The sequence below is a fragment of the Panicum virgatum genome, chromosome 3N (assembly GCF_016808335.1).
Source record: "Panicum virgatum strain AP13 chromosome 3N, P.virgatum_v5, whole genome shotgun sequence".
Classification (NCBI taxonomy): domain Eukaryota; kingdom Viridiplantae; phylum Streptophyta; class Magnoliopsida; order Poales; family Poaceae; genus Panicum; species Panicum virgatum.
In genome coordinates, this window is record NC_053147.1 from 50,672,123 (window position 1) to 50,699,785 (window position 27,663).

Consider the following 27,663-nt stretch of genomic DNA (forward strand, 5'->3'; position numbering starts at 1 on the left):
ATGGAGGATGTTGTCAACGAAAGATATAATGTTCTCATTGAAAAGCTTAATAGCTTTAAGCAACTTGATGATGAGAATGCCGAATCAATGTACTCACGCTTGAACACTCTTGTGAATGAGATTAATTCCTTAGGTGTGAAGCTGTAAGCATCTAGGCCCTCTAGGTTTGTTTCGGTGATTAATGACAACCATTATTGTGACTAATGAGTTTGTGCAGCTTAATAGATCATTATCGCTCATTTGGTCATATGTCAAAAGAGGCCCCTAAATTTCGTTATTCAAAAAGGCGATCTCGGTATTCAACTCAAATATATAACAAGACTAAGGATCTTTCTAGTCCTAAGTGTCGTAAGGTTGAGAAGGACACTTAGGTTAGTATAGGTTTTATAGTTTTGTAGTGATCGCACTATTAAGAGGGGTTAAGGTCAAGTAACTTGAGCATGGACATGGTCATTTGAAAATGGATGCACACTATGGTCACTCAGGTTCCTAGAAGTTCAAATAAGTGGTTTTCAACTTATATCTCAAGAATATTTGGATTTCACTCAAGACTCAAATCAGAAAAGGCAAAATCAGAAAAAGTCTATACACCGGTTTAACCGACGCTTCCACTTTTCTATACGTCGGTTAAACGCAATCAGCAGAGTCTGGACAGGTTCTATACACCGGTTAAACCGATGTTGTTTGAATTAACATCGGTGCATTAGTCCAGAGTTGGTTTTTTCAGGGCTTTTCAAGTTCAATACACCGGTTAAACCGACACTGTTTGAAATGAGACGTCGGTGCAATTGACCAGTGAGATGGTTTTTCCAGGGATTTCAGAAGTTGTACTCACCGGTTAAACCGATGATGGATTTGAGTTAACGTCGGTGCAGTTGTCCAGAGACTTGGTTTTTCAGTTGATCAGTGGACAACTACACTCACCGGTTAAACCGATGATACGTCGGTTAATCTGCCCAAGTTGTAACGGCTAGTTTTCAGAAAGGGCAGTTTACTTTCATCGGTTAAACCGACGATGGCTATTGGAGGATCGTCGGATTAACCGGTGCTTCGCAGTTTTCTGGTAGCTTTTCTCCAACGGCTCTATTCGTGTGAGCTGCCTATATATACCCCTCCAATGGGTCATTTTGCACTCTCTTAACACCAGGCAACATTCATACACTCATATATTGTTGAGAGCCATCTTGAGCTTCATCTTCCACACATTTGTTCATTCAATCATTCAAGAAGCAAGACTAAGGACTTGAGTAGAGAGAAGCTTGTGTGCATCCGTTCTTGGTGATCGGTTCTTGCTCAAGTGAAGACCCTAGCTTGTTACTCTTGGTGATTGGCAGCACCTAGGCGATTTTGGTGATTGAAGGTGTTTCTTTCGGAGCTTGCCAACGATTGTGGGAGCCCGAAGAAGTTTGTACGTGGCTTGAGCTCCACCACGCCGGGATGGTGAACGGAGACTCTTAGTGAGTGTCACAAGATGGATTAGGGGTGTGTGCCAACACATCGACACCACGGGAAAAAATTCGGTTGTCTCTTGCCCACTCTTTACTTTCAAGCACTTACTTTCATGCAATTATTCATGTGCTTGACCTTAGAGATCATAGCTTAGCTCTACCTTGCTTAGTTTTATATCTAGTTGTATCTTCATAAGCTTGTGTAGTTTGCTTAGCTAGCCGGTTGGTGAATTGAGCCTTACTAGTATTGCATAGGTTAAGGTTGCTTTACTTTGTTTTAGAAATTTGAAAAAGGCCCAATTCACCCCCTCATGGTCCATCGATCCTTACAATTGGTATCAGAGCCTCGTTGCTCATTTGGATCATTAGGCTTCACCACCTAGAGCTATGGCCAAGATGGGCGGTTCGCCGCCTCACTTCGAGGGCAAGAACTTTGCCTATTGGAAAGTTCGTATGGCCGCATACCTTGATGCGATTGCCCCCGAAGTGTGGTTGGCAACAAAGACCGGGTTCACCATAACTCCCACCTTGGAGCAATTAAAATGGAATGCTAAGGCTAGAAATGCAATTTTCGAAGCCATTAGTGAGGAAGTCTTTGCTAGAGTAAACGGCATGGACTTAGCAAGTGACATATGGAAAGAGCTAATTGAAATTCATGAAGGCTCTACAAAAGTTAGTGAACAAAAATATCACTTGTTTAGAGCTAAGTATGATTCTTTGAAGATGCTAGCTCATGAAAATTGCAATGATATGTATTCTCGCTTGAATGTCATTGTCAAGGACATTAATGCACTTGAAGTTTCTAAAATTGACAGTGGCTCCATCAACCGCAAGATTCTCATGCTCCTTCCGAAGCCCAAGTACAACATCATCAATGCTATGCTTCAAAAGGAGAATCTTGATACGATGGAAGTAGGAGAGCTTGTGGGCGAAATTCGCGCTCATGAAATGGGTATCCTTGGTATGTCCGAAGAGCCAACTACAAGCAAAACAATCGCTCTCAAAACTAAGATCAACAAGCACCGCAAGCTCAAGATGGTCAAGCAAGAATCAAGCTCAAGCAATGAAGAAGAAGATCATCATGAAAGCTCATCCAATGAAGAAGATGATAGAGAACTTGCTCTTATGATGAGAAAGTTCACACGCTTGAATGACATGATCAACAAGAAGGGTTTCAACTTTGACCCTAAAAGAAGAATGTTCCGGCCATGGGGAGATGTCAAGAACAAAAATTGCTACAATTGTGGAGAAAAAGGTCACATTGCTCCAAATTGCCCCAAGCCGGACAAGAGAAAGAAGGACAACAAGAGCAAGCATCGCCATGATTCAAGCGATGATGAAGATGACAAGAAGAACAAAAACAAGAAACTCGGGAAGAAGAAGAGCCATGACAAGAAGACCAAGCTTTTCCCAAAGAAAAAGGGCAACACCAAGAGAAGCTTCTTGGTAGAAAAACAAGAGTGAGTGACCGATGTCTCATCAAGAGAAGAGTCAAGTGATGAGAAAGAAGATATCGTCACCATCGCCCTCACCAATGAAGAATCATCGCTACCTCCACCTCCCATGTGGCTCATGGCAAAAGGTAAAACAAAGGTATGTGAGGTGGATAGGGACAATGATAGTGATGAAGAGCTTGACCCTTATGAGTTCACTAACCTCATTAATGAGTATACATCCGTTATCAAGAGGGAAAAGGGCAAAGTCAAGATTCTTGAGAGCACTCATGCCAAGTTAGAGCTTGCCCACTCCGATTTGCTTGGCAAGTACAATGACTTGCTCAAAAAGCACAATGAGTCACTTGTACTTGCTAAGCAAGTTGAAGAGAGCCACAAAAAACTTAAACAAGAGCATAGGGAGTTGGCTCACAAATATCAAGAACTTGAATTTGCCTATGAAACAATTGACCCAAGTCTTGAGAACTTTGTCAATGAAACTATTGAAAAGGTCAATGCTTCTACTTCATGTGATGACCTACTCATTAATGCAAATGCCACTAATATTGTGCCCGAGCTTGCTCCTTCTAGGGAAAAGGAATTGATGGATCAAGTGGCAAGCCTCAAGAGTAGTGTGGAGAAGCACTCAAGAGGAGAATACATCCACAAGGAAATTCTCTTCAACAATGCTCGTGACTATGGCAAGAAAGGTCTTGGTTCATTTCCGGAACCAAATCAAGGCACTACTCCTTCTCCGGAGATCAAGACTAGCTTCATCAAGAAAGTTGGTTCATATTGCCAACATTGCCAAGTCACCGGGCACCACACTAGGGAGTGCACCTTGCCATCACGTCCTTTCCCTACTTTACCTAAGAATTACTCATCAATGTTTCAAAATAACCATTTTCTTTTGAGTAAAGTGAAGGGCAAGGTGAAGGCCAAATTCATTGGCAAAATCACTAAGGAGTCAAAGAAGAAGCTCCCCAAGCAACTTTGGGTCCCAAAAGCTCTTGTCACACATGTGCAAGGCCCAAAGCTTGTTTGGGTTCCAAAAACTCAAAAGTGAATTCTCATGTGTGTAGGTGAACTACAAAGCCGGTGGAAAACATTGGGTACTTGATAGCGGTTGCTCTCAACACATGACCGGCAATGATAGCATGTTCACCTCTCTTGAAGACCCCGGCGATCATGAACATGTCACCTATGGTGATAACTCAAGGGGAAAAGTTTTAGGTTTGGGAAGAATAGCAATCTCTAAAGATTTATCTATTTCTAATGTCTTGTTTGTAGAAGCACTTAGTTTTAATCTCATTTCTATTGCTCAATTATGTGATCTTGGACTAATGTGTACCTTTGACAAGAATGGTGTTGTAGTAACTCTTGAAGAAGACAAGTCATTGGTATTCACGGGGTTTAGGTATGGTAACATTTACTTGGTGGATTTCTCTTCAAAGCAAACAAGCTCCATGACATGCCTCTTCACCAAGTCGTCTCTTGGGTGGCTTTGGCATAGAAGAATTGCTCATATTGGCATGAGCAACCTCAATAAAGCCCACAAGAGAGGGATGATCACCGGCTTGAAGGATGTCACATTTGACAAGAACAAGTTATGTAAAGCATGTCAAACCGGAAAGCAAGTTGCAACACATCATCCCATCAAGACGATGTTGTCTACCTCCAAGCCGCTCGAGCTACTACACATGGATCTCTTTGGTCCAACTACATACAAGAGCATTGGTGGTAACCTCTATTGCATAGTAATCGTTGATGATTTTTCACGCTATACTTGTGTCATGTTTCTAGGCGATAAGGGTGAAACTCCGGAAGTCTTCAAGACATTTGCAAGAAGAGTTCAAAGGGAGTACAACTCCCTAATTGTGAAGATCCAAAGTGACAACGGCACCGAGTTCAAAAATATGAAGATTGAAGAATGGTGCGATGAAGAGGGCATCAAGCATGAATTCTCCGCCACCTACATGCCTCAACAAAATGGAGTGGTGGAAAGAAAGAACAAGACACTCATCACTCTAGCAAGAGCAATGTTGGATGATTATGGCACGTCCGAGAAGTTTTGGGCGGAAGCAATCAACACGGCGTGTCATGCATCCAACCGAGTGTATCCCCACCGACTCCTCAAGAAAACTCCATATGAGCTCATCACCAGGAAGAAACCAAATATATCATACTTTCGAGTCTTTGGTTGCAAATGCTTCATCTATAAGAAGAAAAGGCTCGGTAAGTTTGAGAGTAGATGTGATGAAGGTTTCTTTCTTGGTTATGCATCAAACTCCAAAGCATATAGAGTATTCATCAAACCTCCGGGTTAGTTGAAGAAATATGTGATGTGGAGTTTGATGAATCTAATGGCTCCCAAGAGGTGGTTGTTGGCTATGACAATGTAGGTGATGAGGAGATTGATGAAGCTTTGAAGAAGATGTCCATTGGGGATATCAAGCTGGAAGAGGTGCATGAAGGCAATGATCACGGGGGAGGACCTTCCTCATCTACACTAAGCACCTCTACGGCACTCCAAGTGGATGAAGATCAAGAAAAAGATGATCCACAACCTCAAAAAAATGTGCCAACGCCAACACCCCAAGTCCAAGAACAAGAAGAGCAAATTGTTCCACCACAAGCACAAGTCACCCATGATCCACCCCAACAAGCATCCACGCAAGTACCGCTAGTGAAGCATGGTCGCATCTCCAAGGATCATCCAATTGGTAGTCCTTCCAAGGGAGTAAGAACTCGCTCTAAGCATGCTTCATTTTGCGAATATTACTCGTTTGTTTCTTGTATTGAACCCACTAGCATAGAGGAAGCGCTTGAGGACTCGGATTGGGTGATGGCCATGCAAGAAGAATTGAACAACTTCACCCACAATAAAGTTTGGGTCCTCTAAACTCCTCCGAAAGACAAGAACATCATCGGCACTAAGTGGGTCTTTCGAAACAAGCAAGATGAACATGGGGTGGTGATACGCAACAAAGCAAGACTTGTGGCAAAAGGGCTTTCTCAAGTCGAAGGTTTGGATTTTGGTGAAACTTTTGTTCCGGTCGCAAGACTTGAAGCTATCCGCATCCTTCTTGCTTACTCTTCACATCATAATATTAAGTTATATCAAATGGATGTGAAAAGTGCATTCTTAAATGGTGTTATTAACGAACTTGTTTATGTTGAGCAACCTCCCGGGTTTGAAGATCCGAGGAATCCTAACCATGTTTATAGGTTGCACAAGGCACTCTATGGGCTCAAACAAGCTCCAAGGGCTTGGTATGAGAGGCTTCGTGACTTCCTAATCATGGAAGGATTCAAGATCGGGAGGGTGGACACCACTTTGTTCACAAAAGACGTCAACGGGGATCTTTTCATTTGTCAAATTTATGTTGACGATATTATCTTTGGCTCAACTAATGATTCACTAAGCCATGAGTTTGCTACCATGATGTCTAGGGAATTCGAGATGTCCATGATTGGCGAATTGACCTTCTTCCTTGGTTTTCAAGTCAAACAATTAAAGGATGGGACATTCATCCATCAAGAAAAGTATACTAAAGATATCTTGAAGAAGTTCAAGATGGATGAGTGCAAGCCAATCAAGACACCCATGGCAACCAATGGGCATCTCGACTTAGATGTGGACGGTAAACCGGTTGATCAATCCCTCTATCGTTCTATGATAGGGTCTTTGCTTTACCTTACCGCATCTAGGCCCGATATAATGTTTAGTGTGTGCTTGTGTGCCCGCTTTCAAGCAAACCCAAAGGAATCACACCTCTTGGCTGTGAATAGGATCCTTCGGTATCTCAAGCACACCCCAAGCATAGGCTTGTGGTACCCCAAAGGCGCTAGCTTGGATCTCTTAGGATACTCGGATTCAGATTTTGCCGGAAGCCGTGTGGATTGCAAGAGTACCTCCGGGGGTTGCCACTTGCTTGGGCGTTCTCTAGTTTCTTGGTCGAGTAAGAAGCAAAATTCCGTGGCTTTGTCCACCACAGAAGCGGAATATATAGCGGCCGATGCATGTTGTGCCCAAATCCTATATATGAAGCAAACCCTTTTGGACTTTGGTGTGAAACTAGATAGGATCCCACTCCTTTGTGACAATGAAAGTGCCGTAAAAATTGCCAAAAATCTAGTTCAACACTCTCGCACAAAGCACATTGATATTCGCCATCACTTCTTTGCGTGATCACGAAGCTAAAGGAGACATATCTCTTCAAGGTGTGAGATCCGAGGAGCAATTGGCGGATATTTTCACAAAACCATTAGATGAGAGTACTTTTGTTAGGCTCAGGAATGAGCTTAATGTATTAGATGCGGCAAACATCATGTAAGTTTCCATGTCATATAGAAAAATGCATACATATAGGACACTTGTCTAACCATGGTAAGATAGTGATGAGCAAGGGTTTAGCTAGAGGTGGTGGTCCACTTGTTTTCCTCTAGGCTTGTAGAAAGGCTCATCATGAAGAAGCTTCCCGTGGGTTCAAACTTGACAAGTAGATCTTAAATTCTTGTTATGCATTTCTTGTCATATAGATGTGCACTTCATGTTTACTCTTTTTGCGCATGTGGTTGTAGTTTGCATTATCATTGCATGCGTAAGGGTCACAAAGGAGATCACTTGATGAAAATGAGACTTGTTTCATATACAAGATCTTAATTCATGAAAAGTGAAAAAAGCAAAGTGTTAGGTGCATTATTGCCTAGTGAGTCATGTCATGATGAGTTTGAAGCTTTCTATCTTCAATATTCCTATGACAAGGCTCATACATTTTATTTGGCGCTTTGTCTCGCATTGCGGCTTTTCCTTGTATTCGAAAAGAAAAATTATTAAGCTAGTGTGCTATCCTAAATATTTTGAGGGGTAAAGTCGCCTATGCAAGTCCATTAACTTGTGTTTGGTTGAATTTTATAAGTTTATTGGACTTAGCATAGAAGAGTGAGCTGAGTGAAGGGTTTTCGGGTTCACCGGTTAAACCGATGCTTAATGGACCTATACCCATCGGTTTAACCGGCGTTACTAAGTTTCTGTCTCAGCTCAGTCAAACCAGGCGTTCAACCGGCGTATGCAAATATCAGAACATCGGATCAACCGGTGAATGTAACACTGATCTGACCTGTCAATCAACCGGTGCTAGCAGCGTTCAACCGGCGAGTTCAAAGTACATATCGTCGGATCAACCGGCGTTCAGATGAATTTCTGCTGGAGTCTCGGGTGAACTGTACCGATGCAATCAACCGGCGTTCATACCCTAAGCGTCGGATCGACCGGTGTTAAGGAAAATCGCGGGGCCCACTTGTCATATATGTCTCTTGCGCGCGCCGCTTTCTCTTCCTCTGTTTCGCCCGTGTCTCTACCAACTCGAGCCGCCGCCATCGCCATTCCACGCCGCCGCTGCACACTCCATGCGCCGCCCGCCTGCATGCCGCCACGCCTTGCACCCCCGCGCGCGCGCTCCACGCAGTCGCCGCAGCTCGCGCTTCGCCCGCGCGCTCCCATGCCGCCCGTGCACCACCGCCGCATACGCCGTCCACACGCAGCCGCGCCTCCACGCTTTGCACGCCGACGCCCACGCAGCCGCGCCTCCACGCCACACGCCGCAGCACACCCTCACCCAGTGCTTGCAGGGTGTTCGAGGTATTGCCTGACCGAGATGGGTCATGAGAAGAGGAAGGGGAAGGAGGTTGTTGTGGAGAAGCCCGTCCGCAAGCAGACCCGCGCAGAGAGAGAGGCCGAGATGGTGGCCAAGGCCGCCGAGGAGCAGGCGTCAGGCCGTGCTCGTCCATTCGCGATTAGGGAGCAGCCGGCCAGGGGCAGGGGCAGAGGTCGAGGTATGGGCAGGGTCCGAGGTGCCAGGGCCACCAGAGCCATGACAGAGGCAGTAGCAGAGTTAGATCACTTAGATACAGCTGCAGATTCAGAGGCAGAGCAGTCTGAGCAGTCTCAGGGGCAGAGTACTCAGGGGTCACCGACTCTACGACAGTCTGGCCACACACAGCAGACGTCCCCAGCAGCAGAGACTTCGCCAGCGACCGAGCGTCGCACTGGACCGAGGACACGAGGAGGTCACCAGCCACAGGAGCCTCGCAGATCCACAGCAGCAGCAGCCGCCCGTAGAGCCGAGGCCCTAGAGGCCGAGCGCGCAGTGTTCCGTATGGACACTGTTGTGCGTCTGGAGCTAGGTGTGCTGCTCCAGAACTTGACCAAGGCCAATGCGGCGAAGGTCAAGAGGCTCAGGTGGAGTGTTGGAGAGGAGGACTAGTTCCCCGTGACCCGTGACAGCAGGGTCAACCGTAGATTCTGGACACTTCTTCAGGCCAGCTTCTACGAGACCTACCAGAGGCGAGGGCACAGGATCTTCCCGCACAGAGTGCTAGACTGGGTCTCTCTGAGGACAGCAGCAGGGGGAGCAGACGTCAGAGAGTATTTTGCTCACTTCAGAGGCCTGCCCAGGTTACTTCAGATAGAGCAGAACAGGTTTATCGAGGACTGGGTCAGAGTTTTCTATGCCGCGGCCTGGATAGCTCCTGAGCGTAGAACCGTACACTTCGTGTTTAGAGGTCAGGTTTTTGGTCTGTCCAGGGCGACGATAGTAGGGATACTTGGAGTTGATTTGGTTGATGTCTCCCTGCACGAGATGGTATATGGAGATGCAGATCCACCGCACAGAGCGATGATTGGTGGGATTGCACCTTCTCACGAGGCGATCTCTCAGTGCTTCCGCCAGCCGTTTCCAGCCTCCTATGCCAGAGTTCCTAGCCTGCTGACCCCAGAGGCATACGCAGTTCACGTGGCCCTTCGGAGGACTCTGTTACCGAGGAGTGGCTACCCAGAGGGGTTCACCGGCCTGCAGCAGCTACTGCTCCTACACATCCTCACTCACGAGCCTTTTGACATTGTTGACTTCATTTTGGCTGAGATCGAGGATGTGATCACTGACGGGATGGGGGTCGTGAGGCAGTTCCCTTATGCACACTGGATCAGCTATATTTGTTCTATGATTGTACCAGCAGAGTCACCTGTCAGCAGTGTGTACCGTCAGGATGAGGCTCCCCGGTTCCCAGTTTACCGTCCGACAGCTCCCCAGGACCGGAAGAGAGGCAGACAGGCAGAGAGAGCTACCATGGCACAGTTGTCACCTGAGACACAGGCCCGAGTGGCACAGGAGGATGAGGCACCGCTAGCTGCCGAGGCACAGCTTCCCGGAAGAGATGATGAGATACACTGGTCTGAGCTTGAGTCAGACTCCTCCGAGGGTGCCGAGTACTTTCCTGCAGCACCCGCCAGTCACGACCACGAGGCAGGAGGGTCCCGAGAGCCAGCTCCAGAGTCACCGGCAGCTGCTACTATTACAGAGTCCCAGGTGACTCAGCCGTCCGAGCTTACCTCTCTACTTCAGCAGCTTGTCACTCAGCAGCGAGAGGATCGGATATGTAACACCCGGTTTATAAAAGAACATAAACCGAGCAATCATATACGTGCCAGGATCAAGTCACACGTATATACAACAGAATGAACAGTATATCATAGCACATATCACGTAAAAAGACATAATAAAGCGAATACGAATGTTATTTATTACAATAATGACAAAATGTCTGATACAGCGGAAGCGAAGTACAAAATACGAATAAAGCTCTCCGAAGCTGAAGCAGGGCGCCACAGGGACGTCGACTGGGAGACGAAGCACCTAGAAGTCCTCGTAGTCCTGGTAGCGCTGGACGAACTCCTTCGAGTCGGCAGGAACTGAGCAGCAGTAACGAAGCCAAGAGGAAAAAGTAGAGAAGAGGCAAGAGTGAGTACACAACTTGTACTCAACAAGTATAACACAAACTATGAGGCTCTAGGCTGGCTGACTTAACTGCATTAGCTTTTAAGTGTTGGCAAAATTTTATTAAAGCTATTTACTACGAGTTGATGAATTACCATTAACCCAGTTACATAGTAATTAATCAGATTTAATTATGATACTACTGAGAACCAAACCAAAACCAAGCCACCAAGATAACCCCGAGAAGCACCTCCCTCGTCGGAAGGAGATAACTTCACTAATCAAAAGGAGGATCTGGGCCGCTCATAACCGTGAGCACGGCTAGTATACCAGTTTTACACTCTGCAGAGGTTGCACATCTTTACCCACAAGTCGTGAGCTACGCCAGTTGTTCATCACACTTCCTTAGGTGAGATGGCCAGCGACTCACTACGAGGCCTTTAAAAAGAATCTCGTTGGTAAGGCGTAACCGCGAGAGTTAGGTCGGCGACGATGGGGCCCACCTCCAGGGGTACAAGCACGTAGCACAGGCCAAGCCGAAGGAGCAGGGACCATTGAAGCTTACTACTCTTGCCCCGCAGGTAAGTTACTCCAAACCAAAAAGATCTAATTATTACGCCAAGTCTATCCCATTCTAGCCTTGTGGTAGCGCTGTTGTCCCAGGTTGTCGCTCTATGAACCGGTCCTTATGGAGAGTGGCCAACCAAGCACTAAGCACCATGCTGGCCCCCTAAACCATGTTTCTAACAAAAGCCAAATTTTAACGAGACGTGAGCCACTCAAGCCACACAGAGTGCCACTCTCAGAATTAAATTCAAGTAAACCATTAATCAATTTAATTAAAAAGGACCAGAGTGTGTTATAGCGCAGCAACCTAGCACAACTAACCAAAAATGCGACCCAAGGGTATATATAAAGGATATAAAGTGGCTAGGAAAGTCCTTATAGGCATACAGTATTAAAATGCAGTATGAAAATGTATTTAAAAGTGATAGGTTGTTCATGTTATACTTACCTTCCTCGTACTGCTCTGACTGCTGCTCAAAGTGCTCGGAAGAAGGCTGCTCCTGGTACTGGTACTGGGGCTCCTCAACTGGATCAGCGTCTACTCACGAACACATGGCCAAAACAATGCACGAAAATAAGCATACAAACAAACATTAACAAAAACTAAGAAACAGTACATCATTACAATAAAACAGCAAGAAAAACTAAGTCTAAACTGTTCTACTCGTTACAACGATCGCGTGGACATAAAGAACGCTAAAAACGGAGCTAAAACGCATTTGCTAGGCCAAAAACAAGTTCTGGGGGCTTATTTGTAAGAAAACTGAAGTTCCAGGGGGTTTTCTACAAAAACCGAGGACTAAAACGCAATTAACGACTAAATCTGAGGGCTAGCGTGCAAAAGGCCAGGTGCTGGACGGCGGGTTCAAAATCTAAAAAGATCAGGGGTCTAAGTGTTAAAAGGAAGGGCATACTTGAAAATATATTTCAACTGAGATGGACTGCGGGTTTATTTAGAATAAACCCAGGGTCTCTTTAGCAAAAGGGCGCGGGCGAACCGGTACGCACGATCCTGGGACGTCGGATCGCGATCGCGCGGCTCGGGTTGGACGGCAACTTGATCTAATCAGGGCCGTTGCCTGTGGATCCGGCGGTCCAGGGCAAAGGGGCGCGGGGGCGGCGGCGGGACGCGCCGGCGACGTGCTCCTGCGGCGGCGGGCGGCCGGAGGTGGCCAATCTCGGCCTCCCCGGGGGAGATTTGAGCAGGGCTGGGGTCTAGAAGCCTCTAGGCGACACGCGCGATCCTCCCAAGGGGTTAGCGGTGTTCGGGGGGGTCCGGAACGACGGGTGCTAAGGCGGCGGCGGGCCTGCTCGGCGGAGCTCGCCGGCGAGGTGAGTTTCGGGCGGTTCTGGTGCGGAATCCCGGCCGCAAAAGACTCGGGGAGCGCCTGCGAAGCGAAGGCAAGCCAGTGCGGGCCTTGCGCGGGGCTGCGGAGCGCTGCAGCGAGTCCGCCACGGCGAACTGCAGCGCCAGCGGCGGCGGAGCGGCGACGTTCGCCGTTCCAGCCTCCGCGGTGGTCTACTAGCCCTAGGACCTAGCGCAACAGGGAGAGGAAACAGGGCTAGTGCTCACCGTGCAAGGTTCAGGCGGAGATGTGGTGCAGAGGGGGTCGGCGACGAGGCCCGAGCGGCGGCGCTCGGACGGAGTCGGAGACGGATCGAGGCAAGGGGCCTCCGGACTTCTGGGCAGCGCGGGTCGGTGTGGGGTGTGCCTGCGAGGTTGTAAGGTGAGTCAGGGCGGGCCAAAAGTCACCGGCGGCGACTAATTCCGGTGAAACGCTCACCTGTGGCGGCGGAGCTCGGTGAGGCGGGGCAGAGCGGGATTCGGCTCTGCTGCGCAGTTAGGGGAAGTGCGAAGCGCAGGGAAGGCTCACGGGCCAATTAAAGGGGAAGACCGTGATCCTCGACGCAGGCGAGCCCCGGTGATCTCGGCGGAACCCTGCGCGGGGAAAACGGATCGCGGCAACTGATTGCGCGTTCCCGGCTCTGACTCGATCCGGCTCGTGTGGGGGAAACTTCTAGAAGAGACAGGCGCTCGGAGGGCTGGGCAGTGGACCTCGGGTGCGCGCGGAGCGGAGCGGGACCACAGGGCAGCGGGCCTCGGCGCGAAACAGAGACGCGGCGTCACGGCGAGGATCTTGGGCGGAGGAAGAGGAAGGTTCTGGCCAGTGGGGCCAGGAGGTCAGCGGGATGAGGCGTGCTTGCGGGCTGAGGAGAGCTGAGGGGAGTGCTGCGCGGGGTGAGGGAGGAACGGGCCCAGGAGAGAGCGAGCTCGGAGGCAGGCCCGACTGGGCCGCGCGTGGTGGGAGGGGAAGTGGGCCGAGCGGGGTAAGGCTGGTCGGCCCGAGCGCGGAGGAGTTGGGTTGCGGGATGGGCCGCTGCGGCGCTTGGGCCCAAGCTGGGTCGGGTTTGGGCTGAGTGGTTTTGGGTTTGAGGCTCTCTTCTATATTTCTATTTCTTTTCCTTCCTAATTCTAACCAAATACAACTAATTGAATTCAAACAAATTTGAATTCAAAACCTAACCACACAACAAAAGAAAAGATGCTCCAGCATGATGCAACAACAAAATTAACCTATGATGGATTTTAATTATTTATGGAACAAAAATTAGATTAAATGCAAGTCTAACACAATAAACCTTAGAAAATAAAACCAATTAAATTTATTATAAATTGCTGAAATTTGAATTAGGGTGTTACAAATCCTACCCCCTTACAGGAATCTCGTCCCGAGATTCTGGGCTGGCTAGCAAAGAGATCAGGATAGGTCTTCATCAACTTCTCTTCCTTTTTCTGACAAGTCTTCCGGAAAGACATCCGGGCATTCAGACGCCACGCGAATACCATCCGTGGGTCTAGCCTCCATCTGATGAAGAAAACCAGAAGACTCTGTAGCACTGACCATAACCTCTTGGTCATCAGATGCTGACAAGTGAACTGTCCGCTGAGCACAATCAATACGGACTCCCCATCTGGTAAGGATCTCCATGCCCAAAATCACATCTATCCCCAAGGAATCAATGACGATCAAACCAGTGCGGAATTCTGCCCCTCTTATGACAATACTAACTCTGGAGCATATAGAGCATGTGTGTATTGGGCCCCCAGGTGAGGCAACTACCATAGCTAACCTCAGACACGAAACTGGAATACGATGCTGCTCGGCAAATGACTTGGAAATGAAAGAATGAGTAGCACCGGTATCGAAAAGCACCGTAGCTGGATAAGAGTTGACCATGAATGTACCAATAACCACATTAGGAGCCTCAGCAGCTGACTTGGCCGTCACGTGGTCCACCTTCCCCTGTCGTGGCGCCCTGGGTTGGGCTGGGCGCCCCTGCTGTCCTGCCTGCTGTGGAGCCTGAGGTGCTGGACAACTTTTAGCATAATGACCTTTCTGCCCGCATTTGTAGCACATGCGGTGGCGGTGAATGGCGCTACTTCGTTGACCTCCCTGTGAACTTATCTTCACATCTTGCATTATTTCTGCTGCTTGCTCTTTGGACTCCTTGCGACCGCGTGGCTGGATCACATTCATAGTGATAGTCAACCCATCAACATAATCATAGAGTGCTCGGTTCCTGACCTGTGTATCTCTAGAGCACTCAGGATCATTTCTCTTCTGGATAGTCTGTAGCTCATCGACCGATGGACCGTCAAGGAAAAGGGAATCCTCCGCTAGCTGCCCTTGATGGGGTATCTTTCTCTTCGTACCGGAGAACAACCTCTGGTTCCTTTTAGTTGTGGCTTCATCTTCAGTCGCACGAACTTGACGACAAGGAACACCATAGAATTGGCAACACTGGCAAGTTTTCTCACCATCACCCATTGCACTGTCTCCAAGGTCTTTTTGTTCTGCCGACATCTGAGCTGGGGCAAAAGGAAACACAGATGGGTAAGGTCAAGGAAGAGAGAAAAACTCCATTATTTAAGGTTCTATCCTATTTAGATAACACTGCTCAGGCATTACTGCTGATAACTCCAGATAAATGTCACATAAATCCGGGAACTAGGAACTAGAGCATAACTCTTCGGTTTCGTCTGAGAGATTCTCAACTTCTCTTGTACTAACTGTAGGCCGGGGTGTCACATCCCTACCCCCTTACAGAAACCGACGTCCTCGTCGGTGACGTCCTTGCCAGTGAATCACTGGATATCATATCCTCTCCGTATTATCCTTCTTCCCAACAACGAAGACCGGGGAAACTCAAGGCATGATAAAATAGAGAGGATAGAGTGGACGGTTTTACCCCCAACGATCTAACTCATTTTATTATTTAATTAACTTTACTTAATACTGATTTTCTTTAAACAAATTTATCTACTAAACTATGCAATCAACCAAAAATCCAAATCAAACATGTAGCATAATAACAAGCAGACAATTTTCACGACTTAGCCGAGTTTAGCATACGACTCGACTAACACAACGCGTCGCAGAACGTGCTATCGTATTATTATGAAAGGGTCACCTAGCTAGTACTCATGGTGGTCAGATGACTGATTCAGGCCAAAATCTACGAAAACTATTCTTCAGAGAGAGAAATCAAGGCAAGAAGGATAAAAGTCATAGAAGTCAAGGGGTATAATAGTAAAATAGTTTCAGCAGTCAAGGATTGGTGAGAAGAAGTCCTAAAACTCGACCAGTTCTATCTAGGCTTCGTCCTACAGTCGATACGGCTCTGATACCACTCTGTAACACCCGGTTTATAAAAGAACATAAACCGAGCAATCATATACGTGCCAGGATCAAGTCACACGTATATACAACAGAATGAACAGTATATCATAGCACATATCACGTAAAAAGACATAATAAAGTGAATACGAATGTTATTTATTACAATAATGACAAAATGTCTGATACAGCGGAAGCGAAGTACAAAATACGAATAAAGCTCTCCGAAGCTGAAGCAGGGCGCCACAGGGACGTCGACTGGGAGACGAAGCACCTAGAAGTCCTCGTAGTCCTGGTAGCGCTGGACGAACTCCCTCGAGTCGGCAGGAACTGAGCAGCAGTAACGAAGCCAAGAGGAAAAAGTAGAGAAGAGGCAAGAGTGAGTACACAACTTGTACTCAACAAGTATAACACAAACTATGAGGCTCTAGGCTGGCTGACTTAACTGCATTAGCTTTTAAGTGTTGGCAAAATTTTATTAAAGCTATTTACTACGAGTTGATGAATTACCATTAACCCAGTTACATAGTAATTAATCAGATTTAATTATGATACTACTGAGAACCAAACCAAAACCAAGCCACCAAGATAACCCCGAGAAGCACCTCCCTCGTCGGAAGGAGATAACTTCACTAATCAAAAGGAGGATCTGGGCCGCTCATAACCGTGAGCACGGCTAGTATACCAGTTTTACACTCTGCAGAGGTTGCACATCTTTACCCACAAGTCGTGAGCTACGCCAGTTGTTCATCACACTTCCTTAGGTGAGATGGCCAGCGACTCACTACGAGGCCTTTAAAAAGAATCTCGTTGGTAAGGCGTAACCGCGAGAGTTAGGTCGGCGACGATGGGGCCCACCTCCAGGGGTACAAGCACGTAGCACAGACCAAGCCGGAGGATCAGGGACCATTGAAGCTTACTACTCTTGCCCCGCAGGTAAGTTACTCCAAACCAAAAAGATCTAATTATTACGCCAAGTCTATCCCATTCTAGCCTTGTGGTAGCGCTGTTGTCCCAGGTTGTCGCTCTATGAACCGGTCCTTATGGAGAGTGGCCAACCAAGCACTAAGCACCGTGCTGGCCCCCTAAACCATGTTTCTAACAAAAGCCAAATTTTAACGAGACGTGAGCCACTCAAGCCACACAGAGTGCCACTCTCAGAATTAAATTCAAGTAAACCATTAATCAATTTAATTAAAAAGGACCAGAGTGTGTTATAGCGCAGCAACCTAGCACAACTAACCAAAAATGCAACCCAAGGGTATATATAAAGGATATAAAGTGGCTAGGAAAGTCCTTATAGGCATACAGTATTAAAATGCAGTATGAAAATGTATTTAAAAGTGATAGGTTGTTCATGTTATACTTGCCTTCCTCGTACTGCTCTGACTGCTGCTCAAAGTGCTCGGAAGAAGGCTGCTCCTGGTACTGGTACTGGGGCTCCTCAACTGGATCAGCGTCTACTCACGAACACATGGCCAAAACAATGCACGAAAATAAGCATACAAACAAACATTAACAAAAACTAAGAAACAGTACATCATTACAATAAAACAGCAAGAAAAACTAAGTCTAAACTGTTCTACTCGTTACAACGATCGCGTGGACATAAAGAACGCTAAAAACGGAGCTAAAACGCATTTGCTAGGCCAAAAACAAGTTCTGGGGGCTTATTTGTAAGAAAACTGAAGTTCCAGGGGGTTTTCTACAAAAACCGAGGACTAAAACGCAATTAACGACTAAATCTGAGGGCTAGCGTGCAAAAGGCCAGGTGCTGGACGGCGGGTTCAAAATCTAAAAAGATCAGGGGTCTAAGTGTTAAAAGGAAGGGCATACTTGAAAATATATTTCAACTGAGATGGACTGCGGGTTTATTTAGAATAAACCCAGGGTCTCTTTAGCAAAAGGGCGCGGGCGAACCGGTACGCACGATCCTGGGACGTCGGATCGCGATCGCGCGGCTCGGGTTGGACGGCAACTTGATCTAATCAGGGCCGTTGCCTGTGGATCCGGCGGTCCAGGGCAAAGGGGCGCGGGGGCGGCGGCGGGACGCGCCGGCGACGTGCTCCTGCGGCGGCGGGCGGCCGGAGGTGGCCAATCTCGGCCTCCCCGGGGGAGATTTGAGCAGGGCTGGGGTCTAGAAGCCTCTAGGCGACACGCGCGATCCTCCCAAGGGGTTAGCGGTGTTCGGGGGGGTCCGGAACGACGGGTGCTAAGGCGGCGGCGGGCCTGCTCGGCGGAGCTCGCCGGCGAGGTGAGTTTCGGGCGGTTCTGGTGCGGAATCCCGGCCGCAAAAGACTCGGGGAGCGCCTGCGAAGCGAAGGCAAGCCAGTGCGGGCCTTGCGCGGGGCTGCGGAGCGCTGCAGCGAGTCCGCCACGGCGAACTGCGGCGCCAGCGGCGGCGGAGCGGCGACGTTCGCCGTTCCAGCCTCCGCGGTGGTCTACTAGCCCTAGGACCTAGCGCAACAGGGAGAGGAAACAGGGCTAGTGCTCACCGTGCAAGGTTCAGGCGGAGATGTGGTGCAGAGGGGGTCGGCGACGAGGCCCGAGCGGCGGCGCTCGGACGGAGTCGGAGACGGATCGAGGCAAGGGGCCTTCGGACTTCTGGGCAGCGCGGGTCGGTGTGGGGTGTGCTTGCGAGGTTGTAAGGTGAGTCAGGGCGGGCCAAAAGTCACCGGCGGCGACTAATTCCGGTGAAACGCTCACCTGTGGCGGCGGAGCTCGGTGAGGCGGGGCAGAGCGGGATTCGGCTCTGCTGCGCAGTTAGGGGAAGTGCGAAGCGCAGGGAAGGCTCACAGGCCAATTAAAGGGGAAGACCGTGATCCTCGACGCAGGCGAGCCCCGGTGATCTCGGCGGAACCCTGCGCGGGGAAAACGGATCGCGGCAACTGATTGCGCGTTCCCGGCTCTGACTCGATCCGGCTCGTGTGGGGGAAACTTCTAGAAGAGACAGGCGCTCGGAGGGCTGGGCAGTGGACCTCGGGCGCGCGCGGAGCGGAGCGGGACCACAGGGCAGCGGGCAGCGGGCCTCGGCGCGAAACAGAGACGCGGCGTCACGGCGAGGATCTTGGGCGGAGGAAGAGGAAGGTTCTGGCCAGTGGGGCCAGGAGGTCAGCGGGATGAGGCGTGCTTGCGGGCTGAGGAGAGCTGAGGGGAGTGCTACGCGGGGTGAGGGAGGAACGGGCCCAGGAGAGAGCGAGCTCGGAGGCAGGCCCGACTGGGCCGCGCGTGGTGGGAGGGGAAGTGGGCCGAGCGGGGTAAGGCTGGTCGGCCCGAGCGCGGAGGAGTTGGGTTGCGGGATGGGCCGCTGCGGCGCTTGGGCCCAAGCTGGGTCGGGTTTGGGCTGAGTGGTTTTGGGTTTGAGGCTCTCTTCTATATTTCTATTTCTTTTCCTTCCTAATTCTAACCAAATACAACTAATTGAATTCAAACAAATTTGAATTCAAAACCTAACCACACAACAAAAGAAAAGATGCTCCAGCATGATGCAACAACAAAATTAACCTATGATGGATTTTAATTATTTATGGAACAAAAATTAGATTAAATGCAAGTCTAACACAATAAACCTTAGAAAGTAAAACCAATTAAATTTATTATAAATTGCTGAAATTTGAATTAGGGTGTTACAGGATAGCACAGGAGGAGGCCAGGAGAGCCCATGAGGCTCAGCTTGCAGCGATTCAGAGAGAGGTCGCCCGAGAGCGGGCTGCAGCCGAGGAGCATTTTGTCGGGCTTATTGATCGAGTATCATAGAGGACAGACGCTCAGTTCCAGCAGATGCAGCAGGGCATGATGGCGATGTTCGGGATGATCACACAGCTATACACTTACACCGGACTCGCCCCGCAGCAGCCAGGCCTTCAGGGTGTTGGAGCACCTCAGCTTGCAGTCACTCCAACTCCAGCGCCCACTGCAGCTCCAGCCACTACAGCGACACCGGAGACCACGTTCTCGATGTCTGCACTCCTTGGGTCTACCGGTCGTCCGCTCTTCTCACCACTGCCAGCGACTACACTCTTCCAGGACTCACCATCAGCAGTTCAGTCAATCGCCCTCCCCGTTGTACCACAGTCACTACCTTCAGGGGGAGGAGGAGAGGAGTGTATAGTTCCGCAGACGACACAGCCAGCAGCTTCAGCACTTACTACTTCAGATGTTGACACATCTTCTGCTGAGCCGGCTACCACTTCTACGGACCCTCTTCCAGGCAGTGCCAGCACGAGAGCCTCCACGATAGCTACACCTCCAGTTAGCTCAGACCCTCAGCTCCCGTCCGTCACCGAGGGTTCTCCGTCCGACGACGATGACGACGATGACCCGGACCGCTTCCACACCGTACCACGATAGCCGGACCAGTAGCTCGCCTTTTTGGTGCTTTGATGCCAAAGGGGGAGAGAGTCAGGGGGAGTTGGAGTCAGGGGGAGGGTAGAGATAGAGAGAGCTCGTAGTTATCAGGACTTTGATGTTATATATCATTTGGTGTTAGTTCATGGATATGTACATTTGACTCTTGAGTATGCTGTGCTTTGAGACATATCTATGGATTTCGTTTGAGCCGTTGAGCTCCTTGGTTCTCTTTCGAGTTTGCTTGAGTTTATCCTATTTATATTTCTCGTTCTCTCATTATATTTTATGTTTGTGTTGTCAACAATCAACAAAAAGGGGGAGATTGTAAGCATCTAGGCCCTCTAGGTTTGTTTCGGTGATTAATGACAACCATTATTGTGACTAATGAGTTTGTGCAGCTTAATAGATCATTATCGCTCATTTGGTCATATGTCAAAAGAGGCCCCTAAATTTCGTTATTCAAAAAGGCGATCTCGGTATTCAACTCAAATATATAACAAGATTAAGGATCTTTCTAGTCCTAAGTGTCGTAAGGTTGAGAAGGACACTTAGGTTAGTATAGGTTTTATAGTTTTGTAGTGATCGCACTATTAAGAGGGGTTAAGGTCAAGTAACTTGAGCATGGACATGGTCATTTGAAAATGGATGCACACTATGGTCACTCAGGTTCCTAGAAGTTCAAATAAGTGGTTTTCAACTTATATCTCAAGAATATTTAGATTTCACTCAAGACTCAAATCAGAAAAGGCAAAATCAGAAAAAGTCTATACACCGGTTTAACCGACGCTACCACTTTTCAATACGTCGGTTAAACGCAGTCAGCAGAGTCTGGACAGGTTCTATACACCGGTTAAACCGATGTTGTTTGAATTAACGTCGGTGCATTAGTCCAGAGTTGGTTTTTTCAGGGCTTTTTAAGTTCAATACACCGGTTAAACCGACGCTGTTTGAAATGAGACGTCGGTGCAATTGACCAGTGAGATGGTTTTTCCAGGGATTTCAGAAGTTGTACTCACTGGTTAAACCGATGATGGATTTGAGTTAACGTCGGTGCAGTTGTCCAGAGACTTGGTTTTTCAGTTGATCAGTGGACAACTACACTCACCGGTTAAACCGATGATACGTCGGTTAATCTGACCAAGTTGTAACGGCTAGTTTTCAGAAAGGGCAGTTTACTTTCATCGGTTAAACCGACGATGGCTATTGGAGGATCGTCGGATTAACCGGCGCTTCGTAGTTTTCTGGTAGCTTTTCTCCAACGGCTCTATTCGTGTGAGCTGCCTATATATACCCCTCCAATGGGTCATTTTGCACTCTCTTAACACTAGGCAACATTCATACACTCATATATTGTTGAGAGCCATCTTGAGCTTCATCTTCCACACATTTGTTCATTCAATCATTCAAGAAGCAAGACTAAGGACTTGAGTAGAGAGAAGCTTGTGTGCATTCGTTCTTGGTGATCGGTTCTTGCTCAAGTGAAGACCCTAGCTTGTTACTCTTGGTGATTGGCAGCACCTAGGCGATCTTGGTGATTGAAGGTGTTTCTTCCGGAGCTTGCCAACGATTGTGGGAGCCCGAAGAAGTTTGTACGTGGCTTGAGCTCCACCACGCCGGGATGGTGAACAGAGACTCCTAGTGAGCGCCCTCGTCTCGGTGACTTGGGAGGTGACAAGACTCTTAGTGAGTGTCACAACGTGGATTAGGGGTGTGTGCCAACACATCGACACCACGGGAAAAAATACAGTTGTCTCTTGCCCACTCTTTACTTTCAAGCACTTACTTTCATGCAATTATTCATGTGCTTGACCTTAGAGATCATAGCTTAGCTCTACCTTGCTTAGTTTTATATCTAGTTGTATCTTCATAAGCTTGTGTAGTTCGCTTAGCTAGCCGGTTGGTGAATTGAGCCTTACTAGTATTGCATAGGTTAAGGTTGCTTTACTTTGTTTTAGAAATTTGAAAAAGGCCCAATTCCCCCCCTCTTGGTCCATCGATCCTTACAGAAGCAAATTGAAGATTTGGAACTCATTCGCAAGATCCTTCACTCACTCCGAAGGTCGGACTATGATTTGGTGACCACAATTTTATATGAGAAAGAGCTCGACACAATGACACCAAATCAAGTCCTCAACAAGGTGATTGCCGATGAGCTACGCAATGACATCAAGGCAAAAGCGCCATCATCTTCACCAACACATAGTGTACTTGCATGCAAACACCTCAAGAAGTTGAAGAAGATGGTCATCAAAGGTAGCTCAAGTGATGTGGAAGAAGAGGATGTAAGAAGCTCTTCAAATGATGAAAAAGAGCCAATGAACCCCAACCTCTACAAGCAAGTAAAGAAGAAGAACAAATACTTGAAGGAAATCAACTCATTGGGGTATATGGCCTTCCTCAAAGATGGGCCTCACCATCAACTTATGAAGGTTGAGAAGAAGTTCAAGAAGAACAAGCAAAACAAGGAGAAGAAGCCCAAACATGAATCATATGCCGTATTTGGTGAATGGATAAGCGGTGGTGAAGAATCAAGTGCAAGTTCAAGTGATGAAACAAACAAGAAATTCACCACCTGCATGGGATCATCATCCAACACTTGCTTTATGGCCAAAGGTATGGACAGCGATGTAAGTGATGATGATTCCGACTCTCCTTCAATTGATGAACTTCTTGACCTTATTCATGAGCATCAAAAAGTCATTAAGAAGCAATCGAAGGAAATCAAAAACTTTAGTGCTCTCAAAGATCAAAATGCTTCTCTTGCTACAAATTTTGAAGATTTGATGTGCAAATTCAAATTTCTTAGCAAGGAGCATGAAGAGCTTAAATTAAAATTTGAGAGCATTAATGATACAAATGTCTCTTTGAAAATGAAGCAAACTATCTCTTGTGCAATTCCTATCTCTAGGGTAGATGCTTCAATTTCTTGCATTGATTTAATGGATGAATCTTGCTCTAACCCTTGCAATGAGAAATGCAATGAGAATGTTGTTGTAGAATTATGTGATGATCTCATTGCCAAGGAGAATGATGAGCTCAAGCAAGAAGTGGAAAGGCTCATGAAGGACTTGTATAGATTGAAGGGCAAAGGCATAGAGAGCAATGTCCAACCTTCTCAAGATAACCGTGAAGACATGGTGAAGGAGCTTGAGAAGGTGTCCACCGCGACTTGCTCCAAGTGCCACAAAGAAGGCCACAAGTCTAACAAGTGTCTTCAAACAAGGAAGAAGCTTCTGGATGAGAAGAACAAAAAGAAGCTCACAATCAAGAGTTCTCTCATCTACACCAAGCCCAATCGGAGGAACAAAAGCAATAGCACCTTCTATGTGATCAAAAAGAAGACAAATTGCAAGGTGGTTGCTCACAAGGTTGGGAAGAAGGAAAGGAGTTGGAACCACTCCATTTGGGTGCCCAAGGACATCATCTCCAATATGAAGGGGCCTCAAATGGTGTGGGTTCCAAAGGAGACTTGAAGCCCAAGAATGGCTTCGGGGGATTTGGAGGCTTAGCTTACAAGTTGAAGTGAAGGTTCAAGCCAAAGAAGCTATGCTCAATACTTGAAAATTTATTGCCCAAGTCCCCCACAAAGTAATGGTAGCTAGATTTAAATTCAAGCATCATGTAGCTCCATTGCTCTTGCTAGGATGTTTGCATGTTTTGCATCTCCTAGTGTTATATATGGTAGGTTGCTTGTGTCATGATTCTAACCCATGAGCAATCTACATGGTTTGATAAGTGTGTAGAAAGCTACACAAGGTTATCCTTCATGGTACATGGACTTCATGAGGTATGTGTTTCATATGTGTACCATGAACACAAGCTATAGGGTAAACTTCCCATTGTTGTCAAAAACAATGTGCATACATTTGCTTGGTGATTCAAACACTAAATGCACACATTTCGGGTGAGTTCACTCTATGGTTTGTGATTTTGAGACTAACATATTTGCAAGTTTATCTTTTGTAGTCTCACGATGGAGTTAACACTCTAAGAGAATGTTATTCACGCTCAATGTGAACAAACAACTCTACAAGAGTGATTAGATAAATTGTGCATCTTGCATATTGAGCCATGCTCTATTAAACTTAAATGCTCATATCTAAGTTCATAGGCTATGTGCTCATATATTTGCTTAACCTTGGGGTAGCAAGTGCTCACCTCTTAAAGATTTTCAATTGGTTGCAAGTCACTTTCAATTGGTACAAGCAAGGTAAACTAAGTAGTCCCCCGGAGGTATGCAAGGTTCTAAACTCATTCAATTGGTATCTTTGTCAATTTCTTATCATTTTTAGAGGTACCTCCATGCATGATATGATCTAAGGTTTCTAGTTATAACATCTAGTTGTGCACTTTATTTTCACATTATCATTTTGTGCACATACTTTTAGAAAGCTTAGCTCATGTCATGCTAGTTTCGTGATTTTGTGATCCACCTTAGTAAATTTTCAATTGGTATCTTCATTGATATCATACATTTGGATCATAAGTCATGGAACTAACTCCCTAGGCTACTAATCTTCTCTTGAGCTATATTGTTTTGCAAGACCTTTTAGGTACAAGACCTTTTAGGTGATTTGATTCCAAAGGGGGAGAGATGTGGATCAAAGCAAGTCATGTTCCCAACAAAGACAGAGAAATGTTCCCAAGAAGAAAAAGTATATTCTAAAGGAGAATAAATGCCAAGTGAATCAAGTCATGAGGGAGAAGTAGCGAGATAGGGGGAGGAACAAAAGGGGGGATCATGGTTTTAGGGGGAGGCCAACCATCATTAAATGGTAGTAAACATCCAAGCGAGTGTAAGTGGTTAAATTTATCAATTTTTGCAAAATTTATGCTTGTTTTGATTGTGTTGTCATCAATCACCAAAAAGGGGGAGATTGTAACGAATATGGCACCATTTATGCCATTTCGAGTGATTTTGGTGATCGTATGATAACACAATTAATGGGACTAATGGTTTTATTGAGTGAACATTTCTAGATCCCAGAGATGATGTAAAAAGGCCATAAAAAGCAAACACGAAGAAAAGAACTAAAAAACGCTGAATTGGATGAGTTCTATTGAAATCAGTAGCACCGGAAGAACCGATGCCTATAGCATCGGTGCATCCGATGGTTGTCGGAAGATCCGACGCCCTGGTATTGGTGCAAGACTGAGCGCCTCTGGAGATCAAGTGAAGAAAGAAGTGAAGCACTGGTTGAACCGACGGTATCAAGTCAAGCATCGCTGCATTCAATATACTATGTTCCAGAGACATTGTCAAGCGTACAGCAACTAAGCCTTCAGCACCGGATGAACCGATGCCCCATCGGAGCAAGCGTCGGTGTAATGATGTCAGCAAGGAGCAACGGCTATCTGCGAATCAAGTGTCACCAGAACAACCGACGCCTAAGCATCGGTTCAACCGATGGTCCCTGAAGGTGTTGCGGCCGTGTCAGAGAAGCCAATGGCTAGTTCAAAACGCAGAGTGACCGGAAGAACCGATGCACTATGCACCGGATGTTCCGATGCCTACGCAGAAAGCTGCTAACGGCTACAAACGGCTAGTTTGACTTGGAGGCCTATATATTTGAGCTCTCCCGGCCATTTGAAGTTTGCTGGAGTCCCAAGACATCACACACACATCCAAGAACACCTCCAAGGCATCCAAGAGCAAAGAGATCAAATCCTTAGTCCTTAGCACAAGCTTTGTGAGTGTTAGTGCTAGGTTAACTCTTGAGTGAGTGATCAAGCAAGATTTAGATCCTTGTGCTGTGGTTCTAGAGTGAACCAAACTTGTATCTCGGTGCACCGGCCTCCTTGGAGAATTGGTGGCCCGCCGGCTCGTCAACGACCCTCCGTCTTGGTGTGGAGCGGCATCGACAACTTTGTGCGGGGGATGAAGACCCCTCCTTCGTGGGCAATCTTCCTTAGTGAAGATCGGGATCAAGGTAACCGTGATTGTATTTACGGAAGAGACTTGATTGCCGGGAAGCGATACTCTTCGTGAGTGCTTCAACAACGTGGACGTAGGGGCGCCTTTGTGGCAAACCGAAACACGGGATATATCCTCGTGTTGAGAGTTCGCTTCCTCTCATCCTTCTCCTTAAGCTTCTGCTTTTAATATTGCAACTTGTGTGCCTTTACTTTCTTAGTGTAGTATCTTGCTAGGATTGACTATAGGTTGCAAAACTCTTTTGGGATGAGGTTTTTACACTAAGGTGAACTGTAGTTGCACATCTAGATAGCTTGGTCTAGTTTAAGTTTTGTGCAAATTAGTTGGAGCCATAGGTTAACGTTTTAATAGTACCTAATTCACCACCTACCCCTCTTAGGCTAGAGCACCCGATCTCTATCAACCACGGCTACCTCAAGGACATGAACCTTCATGTCGCCATAAAAAGGGTGTCCAGGACCTCCAAGCAGGGGAGGAAGGAGTACATTTCCGAGGTGAAGATCATAAGCCGACTGAGACACCGCAACCTCGTTCAGCTCATTGGATGGTGCCATGGCGGTGGCGAGCTCTTGCTTGTCTACGAATTCATGCCCAATGGCAGTCTTGACACCCATATTCACACTCATGACAAAAGTGTTGCCGTGGCCTCTCAGGTACCACACATAATCATGCATATAGGACTATCTTTTCCAGAGTTGTTTGAAAATCACTCAGGTTTATGGTTTTTGTCATGTGTTATGTGTTATCTTCAGGCATCAGATTGTGCTTGGTATCGGTTCTGCACTTCTATACCTTCACCAGGACTGGGAGCAGTGCGTCGTGCACCGTGACATCAAGCCGAGCAATGTGATGCTGGATGCATCCTTCAATGCCAAGCTCGGCGACTTCGGGCTGGCGAGGCTCGTCGACCACAGCCGGGAATCTCACACCACAGCGCTCGCCGGCATGATGGGCTACATGGACCCGGAGTGCATGGTCTCCGGCAGCGCTAGCGCCATGTCCGATATTTACAGCTTCGGCGTGGTGGCCCTCGAGATTGCCTGCGGCCGCCGGCCAATCGTGGTCCTTGAAGAAGCGGGCACAGGCACCGGCACCGACGAACCGACCACAATGCACCTGGTGCAGTGGGTCTGGGAACTCTACGGCCGCGGAAGGATCATCGACGCGGCCGATGCTCGGCTGGACGGTGAATTCGACCACCGGGAAATGGAGCGCTTGATGATCACGGCGCTCTGATGCGCGCACCCTGACCGCAGCCTGAGGCCGTCCATCAGGCAGGCCGTCAGCGTGCTGCGGCTCGAAGCGCCGCTTCCAGTACTACCGGCGGCGATGCCGGTCGCAACGTTCGTGCCTTCTGCTGTTGCGTCCCTTTCTCATGAATCTCTTGATGTGACCGGTAGCAGCGGCAGCTCCAGCATTGGCACGACGCGTTCCCGTGCCGTTTTGACTAAGGCATCGTCCTTGTTGAGATGA

The 27,663-nt window shown here is 47.6% G+C and overlaps 1 pseudogene; it reads left to right on the forward strand.

The window, feature by feature from the left end:
• Window positions 1–27,663, forward strand: LOC120667861 (annotated as a pseudogene).